The sequence below is a fragment of the Podarcis cretensis genome, assembly GCF_951804945.1.
Source record: "Podarcis cretensis genome assembly, chromosome: 10".
NCBI lineage: Eukaryota > Metazoa > Chordata > Lepidosauria > Squamata > Lacertidae > Podarcis > Podarcis cretensis.
This window is the reverse complement of record NC_137179.1, coordinates 73,209,783-73,223,772: the sequence shown is the minus strand read 5'-3', so window position 1 is coordinate 73,223,772 and position 13,990 is coordinate 73,209,783. Positions and strand designations below refer to the sequence as shown.

General features: G+C 42.4%; 1 long non-coding RNA gene across 1 annotated transcript; it reads right to left on the bottom strand.

Annotated features, from left to right (window-relative positions):
- Window positions 1–8,227: 8,227 nt before the first annotated feature.
- Window positions 8,228–12,760, bottom strand: LOC307225689. Its single transcript, XR_013843130.1, has 3 exons — window positions 11,110–12,760; window positions 9,391–10,540; window positions 8,228–8,925 (listed from the first exon to the last, which is right to left on the bottom strand). It is a non-coding gene; the product is annotated as an uncharacterized lncRNA (long non-coding RNA).
- Between the last annotated feature and the right edge of the window lie 1,230 nt (window positions 12,761–13,990).

The window sequence follows — 13,990 nt, the reverse complement described above, 5'->3', positions numbered from 1 at the left end:
ATGGTCATCCCTTGCATATGACCGCAGTGCCTGGAATACAATCGGGTCATGCATTCATAGCAGTGACAAGATGAGGAATGATCACAAGGAGGACCACAGTGAAAAGAAATGCCATGGTGTATCTGCAGCAGCACAACCAGATGCTTTCATTGCCCCAGCTGCAACAAAACATAACCCTCCAATATTGGTCTCTACTGCCACAGTAATAGAGTTTGACCCCCCCCCCATACACTCCTCCATCGACTGTAGAGACAGACAGATGCCAATTGCCATGGTGCCTCAACCATCTTGATTGCAGTTAAATCTGCTATCCTGTAAACCAGGCATGTAGAACCTCAGGGTCAAGGCTTGAACTGGCCTTCCAAACCTCTTTATCACCCTTGGAACACTCTCAAGACCGCATCCCTTCTCAAATGATGATTTTGACTTCATCTAACTGTCAGTATGCCTTTCAACCGATGTCAGCGACTGGGCTCAGTAACTGGTTCTGCCCTGACTGGGCTACGCAACTGGAGCACTTGCAGAGACGTTCCAATCCTGGAAAGCAGGTCTCATCTCAGTGCACTGGACTCACAACTGCGCATTGTGAGCACCAGACTCAGCAGAGTATAAATAACGCGGAAGCTAGCTGTGAAGCATAACTCCTTTTATTTCTAATAGCTACTACAAACTAAAGAACTACTGGCTTGCATGAGTATTACAGCTCCCACTCTGCCATCTAGTCACTACATAGATAAGACTTTCTCCACACACAGAGTGAGTCAGTCAGGAGCGGAAGAGTAGAAGAGCAGTTTCCGCCCCCTCCTTTCTCAAAACATCAGGAGATGCAATGGGAGGGGGTGAAAAGATCAACAATCTCCCCCTTTTCATACCAACCATTGCAGAATCTAACGGATTTGCAATTTATGTACATATACAGTGAGTTCTCTGTTAACAACTTTGGTTAGTGCATCGGCAGGTATTTCTTTCCCTGGCATATAGGACACTTTCACAATTCCTTTCTGGATGCATTCTCTAGCTCGGTGAAGCTTAATCTGTAGCTATTTTGTTCTCTGTTTGCATCCTTGAGAGTGGAGCAAAGCTATACCTGTACAAGCTTTATTGTCCTGATAGACTTGAATAGGACAAGTAAATTTCACTTTTACATCTTCATACAGTTGTAATAATCACTGTCCATGAGGGAAAGAGTTAAAGTGTTAAGTTCTGCTTCGCAAGAACTCATGCTTACTGTTGCCTACGTCCTACAAGACCAATCAAATAGGCATTGATTATACAAGTAGCACACACCTGAAGTGCTTTTACCATCAATTCCATCACTGCCAAAACTGGCATCGGCATAAATTCAAATTTCAAGACCTCCAGATTTTTGGCTGGTGAACCTCAGCCTGTAATGCAGAGTGCCTTTTAAGTACCTTGCTATGCATTTCAGCGCCTTCCAGTCTTAAACTGTGGGCTGGTTTGCATGTCTCCTGAGCAGATTTACACTTACAGCAATATCTGGTCTTGTACACCTTGCGATAAAACTGAGTTTGCCTAATACACTCCTGAAAAGCGTATCAGGAAAAACATCAGCATCATGTTGATAACCTGAGAACCATGGGGATGTCTATAGCATTAGCATCAGTCAGGTTCAACCTTTCAATAACATCACTGATTTTGTGTCTGATGCAGCAAAACATCACCTTGTGTGTTTCTCTCTACCTCTAGTGAGAGATAATTGCTGACTTCTCTGAGATCTTTCATATCAAAATGTTTCTGTAGCTTTGCTAGAGTGTTTTGTAAATATTCTCATCTTTCCACAAAAATAAGATATCTACAAAGCAAATGCAGTAGAGCTTGTGCTGATTAGATTCTTTCACAAAAACACAAGAATCAGCCTTCCCTTGCTGAAAACCTAGGGAAAACAGCACTTCTGTCAGCTTGGGGTGCCAGCATCATGTGCTTTGTTTTAAGCCATACAAGGTTGTTTTTTTCCAGTTTACAAACCATTCCGTTTTATTTGCACTCCATCTGGCAGTAACATGTAAATATTCTCAGTGAGAATTCCATATACAAACGCAGTATTTACATTGTGATGAGTAATAGTCATACTTTCCTCAGCAGCAATTTTCATCAACAGCCTAATACTCTCAAACTTTACCGTCAATGAGTATGTCTCATGATAGTCCTGATCAGGTATTTTGAGAGAAACCATGTGCCACTAGTCTGGCTTTGTACCTGACTATTTTACCATTCTGGCCAGTTTTTGTCCTGTAAATCTACCTGCTATCAACACATTTTTTACCTGGTTCTGCTGGAACTAATTTCCATGTGTCACTCTGCTTTAGGGAAACTAACTCGGCTTCCATGGCATTTAGCCAAGGTTCTGAAGCAAGTGAACGTGAGCAGGTACTCACTGGGTGCTAAATAAGGATCAGGCAGACTCAGCAATGGAGAATAGAAGGTGAAGTTTATTGCCAGGCAATAAGGACCCAGTTTGGAATCTCTTCCAAAAGGAACTGGGACCCCGATTGACAGAAATCCAGAGGTCTTTATACCAGAGTAGATCACAGCAAATCATAGATCATGAGACAACCATGAGACAGTCATGATATTGTCAGCAAAATTAGCCAATTAACAAGTTTCTTGCCATGCTTCCAGCTCCTGGTCAAACACCGAGTTCTAGTTCTGCTTTCCGATGCTTGCAGTGACGCTCTGTCTAGCCTCTCCCCTAGTTATGACAGGACAGGGGGTTTGGAGATTTTGTGGTTTTGCTCTTCCTGTTCTGTGGATTAATTTAGCCTGTATCTGAGGGGATTTTGTACCAGAATCTCTGATTCACGTCTTCCCCTTGTCCAGGGTACACTGATGTTTGTAGGGGAAAGGTCGGCTCCTAATTTTGCTGTTTCAAGCAGTTTGCAGTTAGCTAAGGCACAGCTTCCCTTTGATTCAAAATGGATTATAAAATACTGTAAGCCTTGATTATGTGTGAGCATATATGAATATATTGATTTCTGATAACTGATTATATGAATAGCATAGGGGTAGCCCTTCTTCCTTGCCTCAGTTCAGCATCCTTTGCAGATAAATTTTGAACCTCTTTGTAGTTGGCTGGTTCAAAAACTGAATCTGAGTTGCTAGTAACAGCAGCTTTAGCAAACTTTTTGGAGTACCACTTAGGTGGTTTGGCCTTAATAGCTCTTTCAGATCTACGAAAGATTCTTTGGTGCTCTGGGTCTGGTGTCTCCTTGGGAGAATGACGATCTAATGTAAACAAAGGTGCTGTGTCTAAATCAGTGTCAGACTCATCTGATTGTTTAAGAGAGGCTTTTGCACTTTGATAATCTGTGTCATCAGAATCTGCATCAGCATTATCATTAGCAACAACAGGATCTGCCTCTCTTAATTGCTTTCACAACATCATCTGAAATGGGATGACATTGAAAAATGCCAATTGTTTCCCATTTTGGGTTACAATCCATGCTTCTCGTCAACCTTATCACCTTTGTGTCAGTCATTAACACACGATAGGAACCTTTTTCATAACCCAGAAAAATGCCATGTTGTCCAGGTTTGCTCAATTTGTTGTTCTGCAAAGTGTGTACCCATACCTCTGAACCGAAAATCCTTAAATGTTTCACATGTATTCTTTTTGTAAAGCATTTCATATGGGGTGCAATCAATAGTCGATTGGTATCTGTGATTGTATACGTAAGAAAAACAGGATAGGGCTTTTGCCCAAAAGGGATTGGATAGGCTTGAATCGTGCAACAGAGTTCTTACACCTTGTTGCAAGGTTTGGCTCACTCGTTCACACAAACCATTTTGCCATGGGGATCTGGGCGTGGCAGTCATGTGCTCTATGCTCTGTTCAGTAAGGAACTTCAAACTGTTCTGAACAAAATTCTCCACCCCCTATCAGTAAATAAACAACGTACATGCTCATCGTGTACATTTCTAAGCCATGAACAAAATTGTTGAAACCTGGAAAAAGCTTCGGATTTCTTTTGCAGCACATAGATTCCTATTCCAGATATGTTTGGGTCTATCAGTACCATGAAGAAACATGAGTTGCCTTTAGAGAGTGCTAGAGGTCCAATCAAGTCAGCATGTACAGTGGTGCCTCGCAAGACGAAATTAATCAGTTCCGCGATTCTCTTCGTCTTGCGGTTTTTTCGTCTTGTGAAGCACAGCTATTAGCGGCTTTAAGAAAAAGGAAACAAACTCGCAAGAACTCGCAAGACGTTTCGTCTTGCGAAGCAAGCCCATAGGGAAATTCGTCTTGCGAAGCACCTCAAAAAACGGAAAACTCTTTCGTCTAGCGAGTTTTTCATCTTGCGAGGCATTCGTCTTGGGCACCACTGTATAACTTCATAAGGTTTCTTAGCTTCTCTCCCAGATTTTACACCTTTGAGAGCTTGCTTAGCTTTGTTTTCTGCACAAGAAAAACACTTCATATGTTAAGGACAATTTTGCAATTTCATGGCCTCAACCATGCTTGGCATTTTGGCTACTGCCTGGAAATGCAAATGGCCAAATAGACTGTGGTACGCATGTATACACTGGTCATGCAGTTTCTCATTCTGTTGTGAAGGGTTACCTAAATACCCGATACCTGTTCAAGGTGTGTTCAAAAATCACAGACACAGTAATGGAGAAAAAGAAAGTAAAATTTTATTGCTGACAGCACTAAGACCCAGTGGAATGGTTTCCAAAGACTGGGTGCTGGAGCTCTGGTGCTTTTGGTTTATATACCTTTTTCCAAACAGCTTTAGGCATTACATATTCATAAATTGCAGCAAAATCAAACCAATAAGCGTGGACACAACCCTTCCTAAATACTCCTATGTCCATTTAACATTTCTCCAACCTACATGTTAAGGCGAAAAGGGCTTCGCGATTCTGTTCAGAAATGACTCCTGGATATATATTTAGTGTTAGTACACTAACAAAGCCTCCTCCAACAGCACCTATGGAACGGGTCAGGTAGATTTCATCACTACACTGTTCCCCTTGGACTTCCCTCTGTTTCCTGTTTCTAGAGGCACGAGGAAGGAAAGTCTCTACAGTCACAGGGAAAGTGAAGGCTCCAATTCCCACACACTGGTAATTACCAGGGTGGTAGTTAGTAGCAAGCCCATTGTACAGGAACCATAGATTTGGATCATTAATCATCCATCCAGAATAGATGGATCCCTGTCTGGTGAAATTAACTGTATATTGGGGAAAGTATGGATATAGATCTGAAGGTGTGGTGTTTCCTTGGAAGGAAGTATTGAAGGAACCCCCAACCAAAATTTATCGGTGCAGTGTGTATAATTTCCTAGTCAACCTTTATGTTGGTGGCATTGTACCTGGTGCCAAACTTTCCATTTTGAGTTCCATGCCCCAGAGGCATAGCAACAAAAACACAAGCCTTGGGTGGTTCTGGAAAACTGGAAATACCGGTAGGAGGTGCCATTCAATTCAGAAAGAGGTGTAGTAAAAAGGCCACTTTGGTTATACAGTGGGCCTGCCAACACAATATCAGGATCCTTGATCAGTCCTGGAATGAGGGACATGTCAGCTACCTTTCTAGGATGTTCATAGTAAAGGGTGACATTTTCTCATGCTTTACAAAGACATTTCCTTGTGTCACACTGGGGTTCCCCAGAATCAAGATGCACATCAGGATTAATATGGACTTCATCCTCAAATTCTAATTCAGGATCCAGGGATCCCAAAGATATCAGGCATCATTTAAGGGTTACAAAAGAGAAACTAATTTGTCAGACAAATTTACCCTCTTACCTGTCAGTTAAGGCTGGAGAGGAGGACAGAAACTATCACCTTCTGTATACCAACAATTACTCAATTGTAGGAGGTCCGAGGTACACAAACTAAAGTGGAGGCTTTTCCCTGCAGTGCCCCTGGTGTCACAACTGCACATTTCTCCTGTTTGAGAACTGCATTGAGAAAGTAGTTTTTTTGTTTCTTTCCCCCCAGAAGACACAGACCAAACTTTATGAAACATTCAATAGTACTTAACATAGAAAAACCACAGTAATTTTTTGTCTTTTTCCCCTTTTTTATTGAGCAAGAGAAATCTTAAAATACATACAATGCCAACAAACATTCACTTAATTGTAGATTATAAAGAATATAGATAGAAAAAAGGACAGAAGGAAAAGAAAGAAAAAGATATGAGTGTAGATAGAAAAAAGTTTTAAAAGACATATTAAGAAGCAAATTACAACCATCAAATATAGTAAACACTATGTGCGAATCTGCAAAGAAAAGAAACTTCCGACTAAACCCGTTGTGCTGATTTACAGTTAAACTATTATTTACACAGTTATGTAAAGTTTTTCTTTAACGTAATTTAACTTTTTCTAACAGATACTTTGTATTGCATGGCTCATTCAATATCTGCCAGGAAGCTTTTATTGCCGCAGTACCCTTTGAGATACTCCTTAATTATTTATTCTTTATTTACTTGAGTTTCTTCTCACTATCTCCATTCTCCTTGCTGATTGTAAGTACTCTGTTAGTTTGCCTCGATCTTTTAATTGTTTCCAGAGATAAGTCATCAAAAACCATCACTTTCTTGCCATTATACAACAGTTTATCAAGTCTATCGAAGTCTTTCATTGCCTTGAATACCTGCTCTCTCTGTGTATCTCCCAAAGCACATTACCATGTCTCTCGGCCAAGTTGACTCATTTCTCAGCTTCCCGACCCTATGTATGCGGTCGAGCGCGTCTTTCAAAATTCCCAATTCCGGCAACAAATTGGCCATCCACTCAATCACTTTCTCCATATTTTCTGACTCTGGAAAAAAAATTTAGACGTAAATTCGACTTTCTGGCTCTATTTTCTAAGTCCATTAATTTATCATTAACATGCTTATTGTGTACCTTCAGTTTCCTGGTCTGCTCCTGCAAAGCCATAATTTTTTCTTCGTTGGCCTGTGCCATTTCCCATGCAGCATTAACATTCTCTGCCATAAGTTCCACTGTTTGGGCCAATTTAGAGAGTTTGTCTTCTACAACAATATCTGGCACATTAAGCTTCTGTTAGATGCTGTGCTTTCTACCACATCCCGACAGCAAGGCAAACAACCTACCAGTAACTCTTTTTCACTGCCATTGGGATTGTTTAACTGGTTATACTTTTCTACTGTTTTGTTTCTTGTCTGAAGCACTGAAAAGCAGTTATGAGGAATACTAGCTCCATTTGTATGTCTTAGAATAGGGATGTTTTTAGACTCCAAATTCTATGTTCAATAGCCGATAGTGATGGGATCGGGAGTCTAGTAACATCTGGAGGGCTACAGGTTCATCACTGACATAAAGCACACTTACTGTGTGCAAGCGAATTGTGCCTGTTTCACTACTCCTGGCTCACGGGACCATACTCAGTAAACTAGGAACAAACCTTGGCTACAGAAAATGTTCCTATTTTCACCCGAGGAATGTTGGAGAGTATGAGTGCCCCTGGCAAAGAAAAGGATAAAGAAAGGGGGGGGGACAGCAACTTTGTGGAATTTTGAGCTAAAGGCGGAGAAGCTGCAGCTAATTGGCATGATGATTTTTGGTGCAACGATTTTGGTGGATTTGCTCTGAGGATGGTCCTTAGTTAATGCCCGCTGCCCTCAGTTCATATCCAAGGCCTGGAGAAATTGCTGCTTCAGGCAGAGTGCAGGCCTGCCAGCCCTAAATGGTGCCTCCCCCCCACTAGACCTTCTCACACCCTCTGCTTTCCTTGCCTGCCTGGGCATAGTTGTTTCAAAGCAGGAGCGCCTGCAGGCGTTCCCCATTTCCGACCCTCACCTCCAAGTAGAATGCCATGCCTATGGCTCTTTTCTTCGAGTTGGGATGATGCATATAGTCACGTGCCAGTCTGGAAATGGGCTTGAATTGCTCCTGAGATGATGTGAACAAGGTCCTGAAACATCCCTATGGCTCTTTTCTTAGTGTTCGGATGGCACATGTTATCTCTGGCCAGTCTGGCAATCTGTAGTGTTCAACAGAGGATGTGAACAAGGTCCTGAAACATCAGTAAGAGACAAAGGATGCCCAAGCCTGAAGCTGGCAGGAAGAACCGCTAAGTGTTCCTGCACAACAACAACAACCACCACCACCAGGGTTACTTGAACCCCGCTCACCTGATTGTGTTCCCCCCCGTCACTACCCTCTACTCCTCTCCGATTTCACCCAAGTCGTATCCCAAGTCGTATCCCAAGTCGTATCCCAAGTCGTATCCCAAGTCGTATCCCAAGTCATATCTAGCTCTCTCTGTCAAGGAAGGGATGCTTGAGAGTGCAGGGCAGTATCTTGCAAATGACTCTCCAAAGCCAGCAGAGTTTGCTGAATATGATTCCCAGTGCTCCTGCAGAACTCGGAGCTGGCAGGAAACAACCCAGATATAAATTGTGCAAAACAAGAGTGGTTCATTTGCTTTTCTTTTTAGCCAACCCCAGTATCCAGATTTGCTCTTGCAGATTTCATTCCACCCTCCCTGTAGACATTATCTGCTCTGCCCTGTTCTTATGAAACAATGATGAATGCAAATGGATTTAGAGAAGAGTGGTAAATTGTGGAGTTTGCTCCCTACATAGATGTGTTGCATGCTTCCCTCCCCCCCCCCCCCAATGAGACCTTCTCACACCCTCTGCTTTCCTTGCCTGGGCACAGTTGTTTCAAAGCAGGGGCACGTGCAGACGTTCCCCATTTTCGACCCTCACCTCCAAGTAGAATGCCATGCCTATGGCTCTTTTCTTCGAGTTGGGATGACACATATATTCCCGTGCCAGTCTGGCAATGCTCTTGTACTGCCCCTGGGATAATGTGAACAAGGTCCTGAAACATCCCTATGGCTCTTTTCTTAGTGTTCGGATGGCGCATGTTATCTCTCGCCAGTCTGGCAATGTTCTTGCATTGTTCTATGGGTGATGTGAACAAGGTCCTGAAACATCAGAGTAAGAGACAAAGGATGCACAAGCCTGAAGCTGGCAGGAAGAACCGCTAAGTGTTCCACTGAAGGTGCACCTCTTTACCCTGGCCTGTGACGCCTGAGATACGTATTTTCAGGACAGGAGAACAGCATTCAGCAGAGGTCATCATCAGATCAAGATCTCCCAACCCTCTGCAGGATGCAGCTCAGGACCCTGGTCCATCTCACTTAGTGTTGTCTGCACTGACTAGCAGTGGCTGTCCAGGGTTTCAGCTGAGGGACTCCCCGACCTGGAGATGCTGGGGCCCTTCTGCATACAAGGCAGGTGCTCTGCCACTGAGCCTCACAGTGATGGACCACTAAGATGCTGCTAGGCCAGTTATTAAGATGTACCCCCCCTCCCAGCAAGAAGCCCCCACCCCCATCCAGCTCCCATTCAAGAACAATCCAGGAGAGAAAAACTGAATGGTTTCGTACCACTATCTGAGTTTGTGACATGCTGCATCACCTGTAATTGGGGTCTTTATCCTGCAGCCTTCTGAGGATGGGTTTCATCAGCTTGCTGCTGGAATAAGGATCGGTGGCTAAGGCCTTCCATATCGCTGTGGCTCTTCTGCAATTTTTCAAAGAGAATTTTTCTTTTTTTCCTTAAAAAAAGTCAGGCCTTTTAAAAAAACTATATGGCACATGCATTAAATTCAGCTCTCCCCATTTCCACATCACAAAAACTTTGCACGCTGGCATATATACCTTTTGCAAAGCAATGTCCCCTAATTTTATGTCTTTCTATATGTTATTTCCCCGTAACACACTCATCTCTTAGAGGCCCTTATTCATTGCACTCTGCTGAGCACTCCAGCAAGCTGTCTATCACCGGGCTGAGACGCTTTGTGGCGAGGTTGACAAGTGCCGTAAGTGTTTCTTCTTTGGTGCTCAAGTCTGAGATCCTATGGAGATGGTGGTAAACCTCCTTGACAATCATGGGCAGCTGGAAGAAGATAAAAGAAGACCAGGATGAGAAAGTGTGGTGGACCGGAAAGAAAGCAAGGGATTTTGGAGAAATGATATATGACAAGATAAAAAGGATGCTCAAAGTGATTATACACCCTCCCCAAAGAAAAACAAACAAAACAAAACTGAAGCTTTTGGGGTTATAGGGTCAGAAGTTCTAAAAAGATGGTTAAGTTATTTGCGTATGTGACTACCACCGCCAGGATTCTCTATGCACAGAAATGGAAAAATGAAGAAGTTCCCAGCAGAAAAGAATGGATAAGCAAAGAATAGATCTGCAAAGCTGGCAGCTAAAATAACAGAACTTAACCATGACTGTTTTATGTTTAATGGAAGCCTTTTTAGGTAGGACTATTTGAAGAAATATGAGAATACCACGAATTCGCTAGCAGGATTTGAACTATGAGCAATGGAAATAATTAGAGACGGTTGTATTTTTGCTATGATACAAAAAAGTGAAGTTAGGGTGCAGCAATGCGATAGAATAAAAAAACACCATGGAAAACGGGATGGAAAGTAGGTGTCAGGGTGACTTCAGAACACTCTGAGTCCCCTAGCATACGATACCCCAGTGAGGCTGAACTGAACAGGCAGCAGCAGGAAGAGATAGCAAACCCTGCTACCGAAGATGAAAGAGAGCCACGAACAAGCAGGGATTTTTTTTGGATTTACAGCCCATGGAGGGGGAGGAAACACAAAGAAAAGAGACGCAGGAAAGTGAACAGGCAAGTTCACAGACCGTGCAAGGGTTAAGTTCTGAGTCAGAGGAGGGGCAAAGACCTGAGTCCCCTCACGCAAGGCGCATCGGGAGATTACGCGAACGTAGGCGGAAGGTTGAAAAAAATTCCCCGTTTTAGCTGTTGGAAAAGACGCCGTAAATCAGTGGGACCAACTGACGAGAACGACACAGATTGAAATGCCCAGTTGTGGAAATAGCAAGAAATAAAAGCTATAAAAACGACAGACCTTGCCGCTACTGTTTGTGTGTGAAGAGAGCAACTATGCGACCCTGATGGGGGGGGGGAGGAGAGGGAAATTTATTATGTATTGGAATTTTATGTGAAATTGTGGAAATTCTTATAAAATATATATTGTTTAAAAATACCGGGATGAGAAAGAAATGACTATTTGTTTGTTTGAAAATGTGTATTTAGATTTTCAATATAGCTTACAAAAGAGAACCACAAAAGAAATAAATAGAAAACAGATCAAAGAGCCGGCTTGGCTCATCTCTCCTGTTAAAAAGCTGCACCCTAGGAATAGCAATGGTCCATTGACCTCAGTGTTGTCCACATTGCGTTTCCTTTGCATTGACACGAACAGGGTGGAATAATGTACCGTACATTTCCTCCTGGTGCTGCTGGTGTTCCTGTCTGTTTGGGCTCGTGTGAGTACTGAGCATTATTTTTAAATACTTTCCCATCAACTTTTTCTGAGCGCAAGGATTTTCTAAAAAGACACTGGGTCTCTGCATATGGACTTTATAAGTGTCAGAATGCTGTGCTCACATGTGATGTGAACTGGAGTCCTTTATATACATCTACATCAGACTATAGATACCGTTCAGAAGTCACCAATTAATTGAGCTAATCTAAATTCATTGTTTTGGAACAAGGGTCAAATCATGGTTTCATGATTTATTGCTATTTATTGCTAATGAAGCCAGGGAAAAGGATGTAATACATTCTGATTCTTCCCTCCATGCAGCAAAGTATGAATAAGCCATTGCATGACTCAGTGGTGCTCTTTCTGTTGCTGTGTTAATGTAGAATTTGCATTAAGCTGCCATTGTAGATAAACAAGAAACTAATCACTCAGTGATCATTGTATAATATTGATTCACTAATGATTTAAGATTATTAGCAAGGAAGCTATTGTGATTGGGATATTCTGGTAGATGTCACTAAATTTGAGCTCCATTGCATCGCATCAATATATTTTACCAAATCTTATACAACTAGAATCTGAGGAGAAGGAAATAGGTTCCTCATCTTCCCATGTTCCCGTCCGCTGCTTTTGTAGAGACCTAAAGTCTATCCACTGTACATAGCCCTGTTTGCAGTAGTAACCTGTTCATGAACAACCTTCAGGCTATAATACCCAGCATAAAATAAATATGTTTGTTTTTGAGGGGGAAAACATGCTCATCAGAGTGTATTCAAAGAAAGAATAAAATTATATTCACAGATTCTGTTGAATTTTTTTTTATCAGGCATTGTTATAAACACAGCTTGTGGCAGAACGGAGGTAGCTGAGAATAATTCACTGGAACCATTAAATCTTATTAGCAGAATTGTTTGCAGACACCAGGACTGGTGTCTGTCTACAGCAGCTGTCCAGGATTTTGTTTGCTCAGATTTCATTCTTAAACAGATTTGATAACAGTGCATTTGTCAGTGTGTGTGTGTGAAATAAAATTATTAATCCACTAAATATACATATATACATGGATGTAGCCAGGATTGGGGGGTGGGTCATAATCCTCTGTCTAGCAGATTTGGAATGAAATGTCTCATCAACAGTTTTAAATTACTTTCATTTGACCCCAAATGCTTAGAAAAATCTGTCAAAATCTTAATATAATTTCTACTTGTAGTTAAATATTTTTATTTATTTACTTGATTTGGGGCAGCTGTTCTCCCCTGGCTATGCCCACGAGTTTCCAAGAAGCTGAACAATATATCATATGTGGTGGAATTGTAAAAAGATCAAAAGCTTTTGGGAAATTATTTATAATGAACTTTATAAAAGGTTTAGATTAATTTTTACTTAAAAAAGGAAGCCTTCCTCTTAGGCATTATGGCAGCAGACATTCCAAAGGAAGGAAGGAGTATACAGTGGTACCTCAGGTTAGATAGATAGATAGATAGATAGATTCTTTATTGTCATTACACAAGTGCAACATTGCACAAGTGCAACGAAATTGGATGCCATCCCTTAAAAACAACAAAAGCAAAACAACAACAACAACCAAACAAACCACATTCCAGCCACACCCACACCCACACCCATCAAACTCCCAGGTCACACTATCGAGTTACAGCATTTAAAAAGGCCACAGCTCTTGGATAGAAACTATTTTTCAGTCTATTTGTCCTTGACTTGATGTTTCTATATCTCCTGCCAGAAGGCAGTAGTGCAAACAGACTGTATCCCGGGTGAGATGCATCCTGCAGGATGTTGTTTGCTTTCCTAAGACAACGGGAACCGTACAGTTCTTCCAAAGATGGGAGAGGATGACCAATAATCCTTTGGGCTGTGGTTATGACCTTCTGGAGCACCTTCCTCTTCCTAGCTGTACAACTGGAGAACCAGGCACAAATACAGTATGTGAGAATGCTCTCTATGGAGCCTCGGTAGAAGGACACCAGCAGTCTCTCACTCAGATTGTTCTTCTTTAAAAGTCTGAGGAAATAAATTCTCTGCTGGGCCTTCTTCACCAGAGCAGTGGTATTTGCGCTCCAAGTCATGCCCTGATCGATAGTCACTCCCAAAAACCTGAATTCCGCCACCCTCTCCACCCGTTCCCCTTTGATATACAAGGGCTGAATGTCCGCCTTTTTTTTCCTGTAATCCACCACCAATTCCTTGGTCTTAGCCGTATTAAGAGCCAGATTGTTCTCTCCACACCAAACACAAAGCCGCTCCACCTCGTCCCGATAGGCGGACTCATCCCCTCCTGAAATGAGCCCCACCACCGTAGTGTCATCAGCAAACTTGATGATTTTGTTGCTGGGATAGATGGCTGTACAATCATACGTATAGAGAGTATAGAGCAGGGGACTCAACACACAACCCTGTGGTGAGCCGGTGTTAAGGCTAAGGGCTGTGGACATATGTGACCCCACTCTAACCCTCTGAGAACGTTCTGACAAAAAATCCAAAACCCAGAGACAGGTGGAGTTGGAGAGTCCAATCGCCTCTAGCTTGGACACCAGTCTATGGGGGAGGATAGTGTTAAAAGCAGAGCTAAAATCCACAAACAGCAGCCTCACATAACTCCCCGGCTGCTCCAGATGGGACAGAGCAGCATGGAGAGTGATAGTGATAGCGTCTTCCGTGGATC